This window comes from Pristis pectinata, chromosome 10 (assembly GCF_009764475.1).
Source record: "Pristis pectinata isolate sPriPec2 chromosome 10, sPriPec2.1.pri, whole genome shotgun sequence".
In the NCBI taxonomy this organism is placed as follows: Eukaryota; Metazoa; Chordata; class Chondrichthyes; order Rhinopristiformes; family Pristidae; genus Pristis; species Pristis pectinata.
Genome location: NC_067414.1, coordinates 67,613,876 through 67,631,664, shown reverse-complemented (window position 1 = coordinate 67,631,664; position 17,789 = coordinate 67,613,876). Strand labels below are relative to the sequence as shown.

The following is a 17,789-nucleotide window of genomic DNA, read 5'->3' as shown; positions in this document are numbered from 1 at the left end:
CCCCTGCTTCTCTTTCTCATGTCCATTTGTACTGCAGATCATACTGGTAGTTTCATGTTTCTAATGATGTACCTAACAGTGAAATCCAACAACAAATAAAGCAAAATATGAAGTGCATCAGAACAACAGTAAATATCAGCAGCCAATAAATAAGTGTTCATTGTTAGTTTGCAACAACTCAATCCCATCCTCAACAGTGAACTTTTCTGTAGAACTTCCATCCCAGATGGTTTTGCATTTACAGCCTGACACGTTTAGATCTGCCGGTGTCTTGATTTTGGCCCTTAGGAATCTTAACATTGAATCCTGCCTGCACACACTGCTCATTTCCACTCACCCAGTCAGCCATTTACTAAGCTTTCCTCATTTTGCCCTTCGAAGCAAGAAGCCTGCTTCCTTATCACCAGGCTCAAGAACCCTGGCCTCAATATGAGTCAACGTAACACCCAGAACTCTAGTGTTGGGCAGATGAATTTTGTTTTAATAGTGACAAATCCAGACCACATTTCAATGAGAACTAACGTCAGCTATTTTAGTGCAAGAATTTCATGTGCCCTTGCACAATTTTCTCGTCCCCCTGGCACCCAAATAAGGCCCATGGTCTTTTATTTAGGCAGTCCCTCAGGATTGAGGAGGACTTGCTTCCACGTTCTTAATACCATCATGAATGCTTCTTCACATATTGAGCAATTGTGGGCCAGAAATCCCCAGGGGATGTTGCATTTCTTCAAGGAGGCTTTGACTACATCCTTGAATTTTTTTCGTCTGTCCACCAATGAACCTCTTCCTATGACAGATTTGAGAGCATTTTGAGAGTTTGGTGTCAGGTTCATGAAAGACTAGGTCTGCCCAACCTAGATGACTAAGTGTAACCACGGCCTCACCAGTGGGGCTGTTGCCCTGAGAGAGGACATGCATGCTGGTCCGCTTGCTGTTCCAGATAACTCGGAGGATTTTCTGGAGACAGCGTTAGTGGTGTTTTTGAAGTGCCTTCAGACACCTGCTACAAGTAGTCCAGTCTTCAGAAACATACAAAAGCCAAATAAGAATGTTAATTTAAAAAGGGCCAGGCACATCTCTCCTGTAGTCACTGGCAGAGTGTTGTACACACCTGAAGTAGACCGACTTAAATCGCTCCCCCTTAAAACGTCGGTGGCCTGGGAACTCCTGAAAGAAATGCTGTATATAAAGAAATAATTTTCAACTGTCACCAGGACAGAAATGTCTTTGGAACAGGAGAAAGACACTTACAAATTATGTGGCACTAAAATCCTTAACCACCGCCCCCACACCCCCCAGGTTCACAGCAAGCCACCTTCTAACAGCACTTTTTGCGGAAGTAAGGCCTCTGCAGTCACCTCTTGCAAAAGCAGTCCTCAGTCACATCCATGTCCTCTGAAAACAACAAGTACCAGCTCACACAAGTGCCTGCACTGCTCTTAAAAGGTCAGGGTCAGAGTCACCTTCATGCTGAGCAGCTTTGCCTCAGGAGGCTGCTGCTGACACTTAACACTGGGGATCCTGCCATTTTCAATACATGTAACATTTGCATTCATCATTGGAAAGGGTATTTGGCTGCTCTGTGGGACTCCCAAAGGAGCTGGCATTTACTTAGGGGAATAGAAAACAAACCACTGGAGGAACTCAGTGGGTTCATAGAAGACTTCAGCCATTACAGACACCTCCCTGGCAATATCCTGGCACTTGTGTCATTTGTACAAGGAGCCTGTGCAGGTTCCTCTGATCCCATGGGAACATGACACTCCTATTATCGGGGCACTATGTGGTATTCCCTGTTACTGGAATAATGCTGCTTGATTTCAGCAAGACCTTTTGAGTTCCTGAATTCAGAACTGCGAGGAACCATGAGGAAACTTTCTATCAACGCCAGAAATTTGTCCAGTAATGCCAGTTGTTCCAAAAACAGAGTGGCATAACATGCGGGAGTCCAGCAGTGATTGTTCCCAAATGGGTGCTAATAATTTCTATGGATTTCTTTCCTACCACCCCCCCCCACCCCCCCAAAGGACTTATCAAATCAGCTTTTGAAAGGTTCACCTTTTAACAACAACTGCACAAGTGAGTTTGTAGTACAACATTGAGCAGTTTCACTTGGCGTTTCCATTATACATGACTTTTGAGTTTTCAAGTGGCCTGTGTTTCTTCTCTCTGCTGATGACATACTTCTCAAATCACTCTTCTATTCCTAGCCTTTGCAATATTTAGTATGAAGTCTGACAAAGCTGCATTCTATATGGTGGTCTCACATTTACAATGTCAACTGTGGTTTCAACTATTCCCTTAGTTACTTGTGCCACATCACAGCAAAACGAATCTGATGTCACAGTTTATTTTTGGTTAAGTTATTTATTTGGGGCTCCAGAGTTCATTGGAAGCAACTCTATGTTTCAAATGTTCTGGAGATATTTTTATGACTCATCCATCTTGAAAAACTCCGGAAGACACAGCCTTCTCATGCTGGTTACTATTTGGCCAAATGCCACAAAGAGACAAAACTACATAATTATTTGATCCTTAAAACAAATTCCCTATTTAGTAATTATATTGCAGGACTAAAAGACATCTTACTATATTTATCACTTAAAGCACATTGCATGAATAGAAATTGAATGACTGAAAAGCACAAATACCCACAAAATGAGAGAACTACATTTTGAAACTGAAGCCTTTGGTAGATCCCGCATTATCAATTTCAGGAAAATTACTGCACAGTTAAAAAAGTGCTGCATGCAGAGTAATTCTAACATAGTTATTTGGGTCACCTAGGTGACACATTTCAGAACTGCAGCATTTTACCTTAAAATAGATCAGTGACGCGGATCGAGCTTCTCAAATGCTAAAGACTGCGGTAACTGTACTTCCATAACATCCTCTCATGAACACACATCTCCAGTTCTTTCATTCTTAATTTTCAAAAAGGTAGCCCCTTGCTTTTCTAGTTTTACTCTCCTTGTGGTTGGAACAAACCAGGTTGTGCTGGAGGTTGGTTTCCCCAGTATGTAGCAGAAAATTGTGGTCAGAAATCATGTTGTGCTTACCACCCCAAACCTTCCAATGACTTGCCTTTGTGCACCTGATGCAGCAATTGGAACATATCAACATGCCAACCCATCTAACAGTAAAATATTTTAAAAGACCATTTATTTAAAAAAAAGCGGACCTGAGATTCCTGGGCGTAATAGGAGCTACTGCTTTCAGTTCATGACTGATTCAATTATCTATCCAGAAAAGTTCAAAGAGGCAGGAAAGCAAAATAAGAAGTCTCATCTACTGCCACTGACATTTGTAAACCAGGAAAGTTGCGCCGTCTCCAGTTTTTCCAGTCATGTTATCTAAATGATAGTGAATATTGGTGCCTCTTTATGCAATAATAAAACCACAGAAATCACACTCAAAAGGCTTTATATCATGGAGTAATAGTCATAGAAACAGGCCCTTCAACCCAACTCGTCCATGCTGACCAAGGTGCCTTCCTGAGATAGTTCCATTTGCCTGTGTTTGGTCCATATCCCGCAAAACCTTTCCTATCCAATAAGCCTATCCAAATGTCTTTTAAACGTCGTAATTGTACCCACCTGTACCACTTCCTCTGGCAGCTCGTTCCATATATACACTAGCCACTGTGTGAAAAAGTTGCCCCTAAGATCCCTTTAAATCCTTCCCCTCTCACCTTAAACCTATGCCCTCTAGTTTAGACTCCCCTACCCTGGGAAAAAGACTGACCATTCACCTTATCTTTGCCCCTCACGATTTTATAAACCTCTCCAAGGTCACCCCTCCACCTCATGGTACTGTTGTTTCAAAGTCCGACAGAGGACCCTGCTTTATCTTCCACCCTTAGTGTCAGAGAAAATGAAATCCATTTTCAAGTAGACTTGTTTACAGCAACGCAACACCACCACAGAGCTCTTGGACAAAAAAAGTAACCCAAGATACTTCACAGAGAAGTGGATGCTTAATCAGAAGCAGTGGCAGGTGCTGGAACAACTGTTACAGAGATAGCTTTTTTGGAAGACTTTTCAAAGAAAATTTTGCAAGGCAAGGCTCAAGGGACAGATCTGGAAAGTGAACTGGAGAAACAGCCAAGTGATCCACAGGCAACGGTGAACAAAGAGAGCGAGGAATGAAGGACAAATGAAGCCAGGCAGCCAGGGCATTTAGTGTGCCCTTCCACAAAAACCTATGATGTCTCAAGCAGATCCCTGGGGTACAGGGAAGGATTTGAATATAAAAATCAATTCACTGAGATGTGGAAGTCAACAGTGGCCCAGATCAATTGGAGTCAAGAGTTTTGTTTAGTAAGGAATCTTGAAAGAGTTATTAATTTGAGAGAGAGACATCAAGTTACAGGAAAATGAGAGAAATCAGAAGCTGGCGTGAATCAGAGGTGGATTAAGATTTCAGTTGTACAGAAGTGACGCAACTGAAGCCACTTTTTTCAAAATGCGTGTGAATTATTCTTCACCTCTTATTATATACATTGAAAGATCAGAAGGTTGATGACTCAAAGGCATATTGTCAAAAGCTGATCTTTTATAGGCCTTGGGTAGGAGTAAGCTGTTTGCTTTCAAAGATTTTCTGGATAATCTCTGGTAGAACAATTCAGTGGACAACCGTAACTATAACATGCTGTTCATCCCTGTAGACTGTCCTGACTTGAGGAACATGCTTCATCTGTTCTGCAACTCCATTAAGCCACCATTGCTCAAATATCCCTGGGTACCCTCAGCCAATTAAAATGCATCATTCTCAATCCTGGGAATTTCAATTGATCCAACACCACAGCATTTTGTCCCTAGTTTTCTAGATTTACCCTTCCAGAGGGAAGATCTTCTTCACATCTCTTCTATCATATCCTATTAGCATTTTAAACACCTCAACTAGATTACCCCCCTTCACTGCTCTGAAATACGACGTACATTTATGTTCTCAGCATTTAGTCCCAAGTCCCAGTTAACCTGCCCTGCTCTGCCCCCTTTCCGAGCTCAGTATACCTTCCCTGAACTCCCTTCTGAGGGAAGACTTCTCATGAATAGCAAACCAAGAAGTTAGTTTTTAACCAACCTTTAAAAATTTTTTAAAAATATATACAGAGGGTGAAATAAAGATCAGGACATTTATAGAAGACTGATTAAAGCCAAAATAGCAACACAAAAACTATGTTCAAAGCCACAAAATATGTTGAGGGAATTGAACTGTATAGACATGAATTAGCTTTTTAGGGCCAAAATGATTATGCACCAGTAATTGTGGCTTACAATTGTGTTAAAAATAAAATTATGTAACACTGAACAAGATATAACACTTTCAAACTCAAAATGGTGGAAATTCCCATTAACTCAGCAATTAAAAAAAATCGGAGGACTTAATCGGCATGGGACCCAGAAAAGGAGCAGAACACTATCGTTAGCAACTTCTGAATTTCCAAAGATAACCAAATGTGTAGATTCCAGAAGTTGCTATCAATTTCACTCTGCAATGAAGTCAATCATTTGCCATCGCCACAGCTGCAAGACCAAGGCCCATGTTTCAGCCACTACCTCCCTCGCCTTTAGGACTAACCACTTTCCCCGCCCTCATCCACGCATCCTTTTACACCACTGCAACTTTCCACCATCAAAAGCCATCTTAAATCCTTCTTCCATTTTTCACCTGCCACCTCCATTCCTTTCACCAATTATTGCCAATTCTGCCCCATTTCTTCTTTTTCTTCATGTTCCTTTCTTCCTTCCCATATCACACCAGGGCAGCTATATAAAGGAATCATTTGCTGCACACAACCCATTTCTATCATCTGCTGCTTTTCAAATCATTTATTGGATTATCCACATTGGCAATATGTTCAAAAACAAATGAATGCCTAAAAAAATATACAATACAAAGCAACTATAATGGGAAGTTAAATTGAACAAGGACTCGTCTATCTTAATTGATCTCCAAGGTAGTTGAAATCACAATTGCAGCCGTGAGCCTTGGCGTGCTTCAAGAGTCGCCCCATACAAAGTGCAGATGTGGATAAGGTCATTTTCATTCCCATTATTCTGTTGTGAATCACTGCTATGAATATAATGGCCAGAGTTCCTGTTCTTAATTGTTAACCAGTGACCCCTTGTGCAAGAACACATGTGGACGGAGTCATTTTCTGTTCTTACGACCCCGAGATGCACATCCCATCAACACTCACCATCAAGGAAAAACCGAACAGTACAGCTTGACCATGATACCAGTGGCTCTCTCTGAGTTTGTAACCAAGCAAGGGGATGATACCCTAAGGTCAAGCAGAGATGACATTTAATGAGGCTATGAAAATATTCATTACACAGCACATTGCACAGGATTAAAACCACAGAACTATAGGTTGAGATGTACAATAAACAGCAATGGTGTCTTAAAGTACATCACACTGCCAAAGCACAAATTGAAAGATAATGGAACTTGAGCAATTTATAAATCAATGTCTCAATTGCTCCCCTTCTATTCATATTTCCTTACAACATAGGAAGCCATTCAGCCCATAGAGGCTATGCCGATTTACAGAGAAATCTCATTCCCCATTGATGTAACGCGTGCCCAACACCTCCCCTAGATTCTACTACCCACCTACATTAGGTGCAATCTACAGTGGCCAGTCAACCTCCCAACACACAGGTTTTTGGGATGTGGGAGGAAACTGGAACACCTGGGAGGAATGTATGAACTTTACACATAAACATCTTAGATCAGGATTGAATTTGGGTCACTGGATTGCGGGACATCAGCTCTACTAACTGCACCACAGATCACAAAATTTCCCATTCAGAGCCCTTATCTTCAAATTCCCATCTTCAATTATTGCCACCAAATTACCATGTTCAGTATTTTTTCATGTAATTGTGCTTCGTTTGCAAGACAATGGATCATTTTACAATATTATAACTTAACTACCAAACAGGGCAAATTTAATTACAATCAAATTTTCTAAGAATATCTTAGCATAAAATTTTTAAAAATATTTAACTCCTGGATGATGATATTCCATAAGCAAGTTACATTGTTTAAAAAAAAGACAGTTGCTTTCATATGCACCGTTCATATCAGGACAGCCCAAAGGGGCTTTACAATTCAGTTAAAGAGACTTTTCAAATTGTGGTCATTGTTGCCAAGTGGGAAATATAGCAGCAATTTTCATATGGCAACCTCCCACAGGCATAATGCAAAAATAACCACATTTGTTTCTGTGGTATTGATGGAGAGATAAACATTGGCCAAGACATACTGGAGAATTTTTCTTTGAGAGAACGTTGCAGGGTATCAGGCGATAGACAAAGCTTTTGTTTAATGTTTCATCCCAACAGATGGTATTTCTGGCCATGCAGAATTCCCTCCGTATTGTCTGCCAGTCAAGATTTGTGCTCCATCAGCTGTCCCCTGGGTGTTCCGGGTTTCCTCTCACATTCCAAAAATGTGTGGGTTGATGGGCTGATTGGCCACTGTAAATTATCCGTAGTGTGTAGTTGTGGGGGAACTCTTTTTCCATGCTGTATGACTCTATGATTGATGGCTTAGCGTACTCGAATTCTCACGACTGGAACTTGAAGCCACAGCATTCTGAATCAGAGACAAGAGCACTGCATACTGAACCACGGCTGACACTAGACAGGAGTCATACTCTACTATATTGAAGTACATTGACAACAATGTCTGGCATTGCAATGCTTCATTTTGTTTCATCTTGACAAAAAGGTCACACAGTATATCATTAACCACTGCTATTCAGATCGAAAGCTGGGATGAGCATTGAGAGTTAGGCATTCCCTGTTTTGCTTAAGTTCGTTTGTGCCAGCCACTTACACAGAAAACAATCAGCCATTTGCCAATGTGCGCGCAAGGCAGCGGACCACCGAGGGGTCTGTCTACCCCTTTTCTGAGGTAACATCTGTGCCCGGGTGCCCATGGCAAGAGAGCACACGATGTCCGAGGTCTCACTGGAGCCCTTCTGGGACTGGTGGGCACCACAGGGGCTGGAGTGTAGGTGGGGTCACATTTTAATCTAAATTTTTTTGTGAGGATTGTAAGTAAGAAAATAAAGTCATTGTTTCAAACAAAAATAAACTTGTTAGGGCAGTATGAGGAAGGGCCACAGTTTTGGGCCCTCTTGCTATTGCAGACAAATTAGTTCAAATTTGTGTTAAACAGCTCATGGGATTTTAAATTTGTAAGTGGGCAATAGCTGATGATGTGTTAATGTTAACCAATAGAATAACATTATTTGTTATGAAAATATTTACTTGAAGGTTCTGTATTTATGTTTAGCAGTTTTTGCATTATGTACATTTTAGAATATTTTAAAAAAGGTTCTCTGGAATTAGATAAGTGAACACTCCACATGGAGCAATGATGACAAATGCCAGTTGGCTTTGATTTCTTTACAGGGTTGAAGACCAAAACAAGGTGACAGGTTCCTGCAGGTGTAGACACTCAGCTAACAAAAGAGCCCCAACAGATAGACTGTACAGTACATAGTATTTGTATAACTCCTCTTAGGAGACAGTGGCCAATAGCAAGCAACAGTCCAGTAAGTACTTATAATTAGATATAAAGAGGTAAAGTTCACTGACAAAACAGCTTTCAAAATGGGATTTACAAACATCAAAAATATTTAAAATAAAATCTCTTCTTGTAGGCTTAGAATTGGAATTGGTTTATTATTGTCACTTGTACTGAGGTACAGTGAAAAACTGGTCTTGCATATCCTTCATACAGAGCAATTCATTACTCAGTGCATTGAGGTAATACAGGGTAAAACAATAACAGACTACAGAATAAAGTGTAACAGCTACAGAGAAACTGCAGTGCAGGTAGACAATAAGGTGCAAAGTCATAATGAGGTAGATTGTGAGGTCAAGAGCCCATCTTATCATACCAGGGAACCATTCAATAGTCTTATAACAGCAGGATAGAAGCTGTCCTTGAGCCTGGTGGTATGCGCTTTCAGGCTTTTGTATCTTCTGCCCAATGGGAGAGGGGAGAAGAGGGAATGACCCGGGTGGGTGGGGTCTTTGATAATGCTGTCTGTTTTACCAAGGCAGCGAGAAGCATAGACAGAGTCCATGAAGGGGAGGCTGGTTTCCATGATGTGCTGAACTGTGTCCACAACTGTCTGCAGTTTCTTGAGGTAACGGGCAGAGCAGTTGCCATACCAGGCTATGATGCACCCAGCCAGGATGTGTTCTATGGCGCAGCAATAAAAGTTGGTGAGTGTCAAAGGGGACATGCCAAATTTCTTTAGCCTCCTGAGGAAGTAGAGGTGCTGATGAGCTTTCCTGGCTGTGGCATCTATGTGGTTGGACCAGAACAGGCTATTGGTAATGTTCACTCCTAGGAGTTTAGGTTTGCTTTTAAAAAAATATATTGAAAGAAAAAGCACATTAAAAGAAAGTACGAGGAATATACTTGGTCCATACGCATTTGCTTGGTAGTCAAGAGAGGTCTGGGAATATTAACATATACAAAACTTATACAGCAGCAATCACAAGTGCGGAGGCACAAGGAAAAAAAAGTGCCTTGCGTTGCTGAAGATAAACGCGGCAAGAGTATTAGATCCTGGTTGCACTCAAACCTACATTAAAATAACAGCCATTCCATAATGAGCAGTATTACACTTCTCAATGAATTAACATAAAATACATAAATTTTCTATAAGCTTAATACACTACACTAATCAATGCAAGAAAACCATATTTTCCTTCGCATGTGTAGCTTCAGTTAGTCCTTATGAAGTCCTTCACAGCTATTAATATATAGGAACTGACCTTTAAATGGTCCATTTGTTCCTTTGATGGACTCAGACTCCAAGCATCATAACCCAATTTTACTTTTACAGATACCTTAATTTATTACTTGCTTTAAAGTAGCATTACCTTATGTAGTGCTTACATAATTAGCAGTATTACACTTTTCAATGAATTAACATAAAATACATAAATTTTCTATAAGCTTAATACACTATACTAATCAATGCAAGAAAACCATATTTTCCTTCACATGTGTAGCTTCAGTTAGTTCTTATGAAGTCCTTCACAGCTATTAATATATAGGAACTGACATTTAAATGGTCCATTTGTTCCTCTGATGGACTCAGACTCCAAGCATCATAACCCAATTTTACTTTTACAGATACCTTAATTTATTACTTGCTTTAAAGTAGCATTACCTTACGCAGTGCTTATATAAACAAATTTTCAAAAGGGACAGGCAGCTGCTTCAATAGTGTAATTCCCTGCAACTGATCAGACATTCTGGACAATACTCCCACAGAAGGAAAGTGAGGAGCTCCACTTGCAGGTCCAGAGAAGCTGTCCTCTTTGGACCCAATCATGCATCAAAATGCACCAACAACATAATATTATTCAAACAGGCTCAGGGACCATTATCAGATATATGCAATTCATACAGTGCTTTCACAGATTTTGAATGACTTTTGTTATCGGTAACCTGCTTTTGAACTTACTAAGGTTGAATTTTAGTTTCTGACAAACTATCATTTTAAATATTTGCATTTGTATAAACAAACCCTCTGCCTGTTAACAGACTATTTTTAATGAGCCACATCTGGTTTGTTGCATTTCCAGCTGTGCTCTCTCTCACACTTGCTTCACATGAGGCACTGTTCAGTGTACTCCTACACATTACTATTGTCTGAGTCAGAAGGCTGTGGAATCAAACTCCATCAGGACTGGGTGGCATTTCAGTTCGGAAGTGAGAAGAGTGTCATAAATGCCTTGTTAAAGATTTCATGTGATATTCGAAGAGCAGATTTAATCTTACAAAATCAGTCAACAACCCAACCAATTGTCACTAGAAACCATTAAACTGGTCCTTTTTCACATTGTTCCTTATAGGATTTGCAAAACAGCTCATCTACTTAACAAATTGCAGTGCCTTAAAATAGTTCACAATGTGTGAAGATTTAAATAAGTGTAACACGATGCTACTAAAATACTAGCCTCTCAGATAGCCTAAGAGCAATGTGCACTAGTACAGTGCTATTTAAGGCACATTATAAATTTGCACAAGAACTTGGGTTAGTCAGAAAACAGTTTGGGTCAGTGACGTCAATATTATCATTCTGGCCCCAATACCCTATAAAAGGAAGTGCAAGTCACCCATCACGTAGAGGGGGTAGGTTCAGAACAGACATGAGGGGTATGTCTTTTTTTACTGAGAGAGTGGTGGATGCCTGGAATGCGTTGCCTGATAGGGTGGTGGAGGCAAATTCATTGGGGGCTTTTAAGAGGGGCTTGGATGGGCACACGAATGAGAGGAAAATAGAGGACTATGGGCATTCTGAAGGTAGGAGGGAATAGCGACATCAGCATAACATTGTGGGCCGAAGGACCTGTTCTGTACTGTACTGTTCTATGTTCTATTTGCAATAGGTCAAACACATTCTCAGCTTGGATTTGATTTATAAGCACCTGATATAAACTAATTTCTGTAAATATAGTCATAATATTGTTATGATTTGAGACAAAATCTTTTTTTTGTTTTCAAAGATCGCATCAAACGGGAAAGAGAGTCCTCCCAGTTTAGCTTTATGTTCATCTGAAACAACTAGGAAATCCCTGAATTGAGGTCAACTGGATGATCAGGGGAATCAAGGGCTTTTTTTGAGGAATGCAAGGACACAGAAACATGGCACATTAAGAGATGATAAGGGGCTTGGAGAAACATTTATTGGAGGCAGATTAACAAGATAGGTTTTCCTTATTTTGTTAAAAAAAAGCAAGGGAGAAAATTCCAACCTTCATTATATCTCACCTAGTTAAAAAAAAATTATACTAATAGAAATTCCAAGTAATCCCCACAGACTTTATAGGCTGGATGTGCTGGGATATATCGTCACAATGTAGGTTTGCCTTTAAAAGAAAAATTAAACAAATTTCCAGGAAAAAATTCAGGGATTTGCTTTCTAAACCTTAAAATCAGGTTTTGAAAACTGGGTTTAAATAAAAACCTATTAATAACAGTTATAAGGGGGGGAAGAATATAAAACATTTTCTCACAGTGCAGCCATCTTACCAAAGTCATGTGATATGTGGTTGTCATGTAATCTCATTGCATGTAGTTGGTTGAAAGTGGGTTACAATCTATTGCCAGCAAGTTGCTCCTATTTTAGGATTGTGCAATAAAATGCTCATTTTTATTTCACTGGGAGTTATGGCCTTGAACAATTTCATTTAATCATTTTGGTATTTTAAAGATACCCTACTTATCAGATAGAATCATAGAGCACTACAGCACAGAAACAGGCCCTTCAGCCCATCTAGTCCATGCCGGCCTGGTTTTCTGCCTATTCCCATCGACCTGCACCTGGACCATATCCCTCCCATCCACGTACCTATCCAAACTCCTCTTAAATGTTACAATTGAACCTGCATCCATCACTTCCGCTGGCAGCTCATTCCACACTCGCACCACCCTCTGAGTGAAGTAGTTCCCCCTCAGATTCCCCTTAAATATTTCACCTTTTACCCTAAACCTATGACATCTACTCTCACCCAACCTGAGAGGAAAAAGCGTGCATGCATTCACCTTATCAATACCCTTCATAATTTTGTACACCTCAAGTAGATCTCCCCTCATTCTCCTGCGCTCCAAGGAATAAAGTCCTAACCTATTCAACCTATCCCTGTAACTCAGGTCCTCAAGTCCCAGCAACATCTTTGTAAATTTTCTCTGCACTCTTTCCAGCTTATTGATATCTTTCCTGTAGGTAGGTGACCAGAGCTGCACACAATACTCTAAATTTGGCCTCACCAGCGTCTTGTACAAATTCAACATAACATCCCAATTCCTGTACTCAATGCCCTGATTTATGAAGGCCAATGTGCCAAAAGCTCTCTTTTCAACCATATCTACCTGTGATGCCACTTTCAAGGAATTATGGATCTGTATTCTCAAGCCCCTTTGTTCTACCGCACACCAAAGCGCCCTTCCATTCACTGTGCAAGTCTTACCCTGTTTTGTCCTCCCAAAATGCATCACCTCACACTTGTCTGCATTAAATTCCATCTGGCATTTTTCAGCCCATTTTCCCAGCTGGTCCAGATCACTTTGCAAGCTTTGATAGCCTTCCTCGCTGTCCACTACGCCCCCAATCTTGGTGTCATCTGCAAATTTGCTGATCCAGTTTACCACATCATCTAAACCATTAATATAGATGATAAACAACAATGGACTCAGCACCGATCCCTTCGGCACACCACTAGTTACAGGCTTCCAATCAGAGAACAACCATCTGCCAACACTCTCTGGCTTCTCCCGCTAAGCCACCATTGAATCCAATTGACTACTTCATCCTGAATGTTAAGCAATTTAACCTTCCAGAGCAGTCTCCCATGCAGGACTTTGTCAAAGGCCTTGCTAAAGTCCACATAGACAACGTCCACCACCTTCTCTTTATCAACCTTCCAGGTAACCTCCTTGAAAAACTATTAGATTGGTTAGACATGACCTGCCACGCACAAAGCCACGTTGACTATCCCTAATCAGGCCCTGTCTATCCAAATACTTATATATCCTGTCCCTCAGAATACCTTCCAATAATTCACCCATGTCTGATGTCAGACTCATCAGCCTATAATTTCCCAGTTTATTCTTAGAGCCTTTCTTGAAGAACGGAACAACATTAGCTATCCTCCAGTCCTCTGGTACCTCACCCATGGCTAAGGAGGTTTTAAATATTTCTGCCAGGGCCTCTGCAGTTTCTGCACTAGCCTCCCACAAGGTCTGAGGGGATACCTCGTCAGGCCTTGGGGATTTATCCACCCTAATTCGCCTCAAGACAGCAAGCACCTCCTCTTATGTAATCCGGACACTGTCCATGATCTCACTACCCTTTTCCCTCAGTTCTACAGACTGTCTCCCAAGTAAACGCGGATGTAAAAAAAATCCATTTAAAATCTCCCCCATCTCTTTCGGCTCCATGCATAGATGACCACACTGATCTTCAAGAGGACCAATTTTGTCCCTTGCTATCCTTTTGCTCTGAATATAGCTATAGAAATCCTTTGGATTCTCTTTCACCTCATCTGCCAGAGCAACCTCATGTCCTCTTTTAGCCCTCCTGATTTCTCTCTTAAGTGTTCTCTTGCATTTCTTATACTCCTCAAGTGCCTCATTTGATCCTATCTATAGGTGACATATACCTCCTTTTTCTTTACCAGGGCCTCAATGTCCCTCGATAATCAAGGTTCCCTAAACCTGTTAGCCTTGCCTTTTATCGTAACAGGAACATACAGATTCTGTACTCTCAATATTTCACTCTTGAAGGCCTCCCACTTACATAAAACACTGCAGCACAGTACAGGCCCTTTGGCCCACAATGTTGTGCCGACATTTTATCCTGCTCCAAGATCTATCTAACCCTTCCCTCCCACAGAGCCCCCCATTTCTCTATCATTCATATGTTTATCTAAGAGTTCCTTAAATGTCCCTAATGTATCTGCCCCCACAACCTTTGCTGGCAGTGCTTTCCACGCACCCACCATTCTGTGTGTGGGGAAAGAAAACTTACCCCTGACATCCCCCTTATATCTTCCTCCAATCACCTTAAAATTATGTCCCCTCGTGTTAGCCATTGTTGCCCTGGGGAAAAGGTCTCTGACTGTCCACTCGATCTATGCCTCTTATCATCTTGTACACCTCTATCAAGTCACCTCTCATCCTCCTTCTCTCCAAAGAGAAAAGCCCTAGCTCACTCAACCTATCCTCATAAGACATGCTCTCCAATCCAGGCAATATCCTGGTAAATCTCCTCTGGACCCTCTCTAAAGCTTCCACACCCTTCCTATAATGAGGCGACCAGAACTGGACACAATACTCCAAGTGTGGTCTAACCAGAGTTCCACAGAGCTGCAACATCACCTCATAGCTCTTGAACTCAATACCCCGATTAATGAAGGCCAACACACCATACACCTTCTTAACAACCCTATCGACCTGCGTTGCAGCCTTGAGGGAACTATGGACATGGACCCCAAGATCTCTCTGTTCCTCCACATTGCTAAGAGTGCTGCCATTAACCTTTTATTCTACCAAGCATCTCTTTGCCAGGAAACAACCTATCCCAGTCCACGCTTGCCAGATCCCTTCTGATGCCATCAATATTGGCCTTACTCCAATTTAGAATCGTAACCCTAGGACCAGTCCTATCCTTTTCCATAGTTCAACATAAATATCAAATGTAGGTAATTTCACAAATTAGGTTTGGGCATTTAAAATACGAATCAGAATAGATTTCACACGTTTTTCAGTGTAAACATAGACTGATGTTTTTATAGAAATCAAGTTGAGCAGATACACTGTTTTCAAACTGCCGTTATTGAAGTTGGCTTTTAAACTGAACTAGCAGCACCTCAGGTTCCTATCAACATTTCCCTTGCTGTGTACTTAAATTGTTTATCATGCAAGTGAATAATTGAGGTTTATCAAATCCTCAGATATATAAACAGAACTTAAGTACAAAAATGAAGAATTTAACAATATGGCATTGGTACATATATCAATTATAGATTATTGCTCCAGTTTGAGTAAAACCAATTCCATATCGATTACAATGGACCCCAGGATCAAATAAGAATATAAACAGGAGTAAGAGTGGGCCTCTGACCCCTCAAGCCTTGTCCACCATTTAGCAGCATTCTGGATGATCCATAGATTCAACTTCTCTTTCTGTTCCTTCTCCATAACCCATGATTCCCTTGTGTCCATTAATCACCACCTTGAATTTATTCAATGACTCTACTCTACAGCTCTCTGGGATAGAGATTCATGGCCCTCAAAGAATAAATTCCTCCTCATCTCTGTCTTATGTGAAAGATCCTTTATTCTTAAAACTCTGCCACCTTGTTCTAGTTAACCTAAATAGGGGGAACAAATTCTCAGTATCCGCACTGTCAGTTTTAATAGGAACACCTCTCATTGCTCCTAGTTCCAATGAGTACAAGCCCAACCTGTTCAATTGTTCATCTTATGCCAATCTTTTTATCCTAGGAATCAACCTGGTGACCTTCTCTGCACTGTTTCCAATGCAAAATAATCTTCCTTAAATATGGAGACCAAAACCATTCCCAGTACTCCAGGTGCAGTTTCACCAGCATCTAGTAAAGTTGCACCAAAACATCTCTACTTTTATAGTAGGCCAGCATTCCACTAGCCTTCCAAATTAAATAGTTTCACACCATTTATATAATAATTTGTTTTTTTATTTTTCCTTCCACAATGGATAACCTTATATTTTCCCACATTCTACTCCACCTGTCATCTTCTTCCCCACTCACTCAACCTATCTATATCCATATGCATGTTCTTTGTCTCCTCCCCACAACCTAATAGCCCAGTCATTTTTGCATCATCAGCAAATATGGTTACAGTACACCTGGTCCCCTAAATAGTTGAGGCTCTAATACTGAATTCTGTAGCAACCCACTAATTACTGATTGCCAATCCAAAGATAACCCATTTATCCTGACTCTTCCATTAGTTAGCAAATCCCCTATCGATTCCAATATATTATCCCCAATACCATGCACCCTTATCCTGTGCTGCATTGATATGGCACCTTATGAATACCTTCTGGAAATCCAAATATATTACATCAAATGGCTCCCCTTTATCCACTCCATTTATTACATCCTCAAAGAACTCTAGCAAATTTGTCAAATGAGATTTCCCTTTCATAAAACCCCATTTACTCTGCTGATTGTCTTACAATTTTTAAATGTCCTGCCATTACTTCAATTATAGATTCCAACATTTTTCCAATGAGAGATGTCAGGCTAAATGACAAATGATTTTCTCTTTTCATGAAAAGCGATGTTACATTCAAGCTTGGAGTCTGCTGATTTGCAAATCTGTAGCCTTGATTGTGTGTAACTGAGAATGTGTGCAGTATTACAAACCAAAGTTTTTCCTGTGGATAGGAATGTTCAGATGATAACCAAGTGTAGAACACATTCCATGAATACCTAATAAGCTATCTATTAATGTAATTTAATACATACTAATAGAATTTTTAACCTTTATATTGCACTAAAAAAAATTAAACATATTTTCTTCTTCCTCTACTGTCCCTCGCCCTTTAGATGTTAGGCTAGGTTATGGTCTAAGTCACTGGAAGGCATTCTCTGCATGAAGCTCGATGTATTCTTTGAGGATTAACTCACATGTTGTCTTCATAATAGGAAGACTGTTACTACAAAGCAGTACAAGATTTTACTGGCTCAAGCAGACAAGAGACATGATTAGGGGCAGATGTGCAACATTGGTTTTACTACATCAGCACAACGACCAGAGTTTACACCTGAATGTCCTCAAGATACAAAATGAAAAAGGGCTCCAACAACCATGTACCATCATGATTTTATGTACTTTAGAGATGAACCTTAAACTATTGTCAATAACAAAAAGACCTTTCTGGCAAAAAAAAGTTTTCCAAGTCTATAACAAGATAAAACTATTTTCAAACATTTCTTATGGACATGACTATGAACTTTTAAATGCTATTCCTGTTCAGCTCAGACATACATGAAAGTCAAGGGCAAAGATTGCAAGCTCCAATACATTTGGTAAAATGCTGAAGATCTCTCGAAAGGGATTTCTCCTTGAATATTTAAGAATATTCACCATGGTAAGTAATGATTACAGTAAATCCATTTTATTCACATCCCAATTTACATATAAAGCTTGTGTTTTACATTGTGGGGAATGCTCATCCAAATTTCCAA

General features: G+C 40.4%; 1 protein-coding gene across 5 annotated transcripts in view; it reads right to left on the bottom strand.

Moving 5' to 3' along the window:
* LOC127574945 (CYFIP-related Rac1 interactor A) overlaps positions 1–17,789 on the bottom strand; it is a 171,117-nt gene that overhangs the window by 82,647 nt on the left and 70,681 nt on the right. Inside the window, exon 2 of one of the 5 annotated variants that reach the window (XM_052024488.1) lies at positions 6,206–6,289. The exons of the other annotated variants lie outside the window; for them this stretch is intronic. The gene's annotated coding sequence lies outside the window, so the exon portion shown is untranslated. The remainder of the gene's footprint in view (positions 1–6,205; positions 6,290–17,789) is intronic. 5 annotated transcript variants of the gene reach the window in all.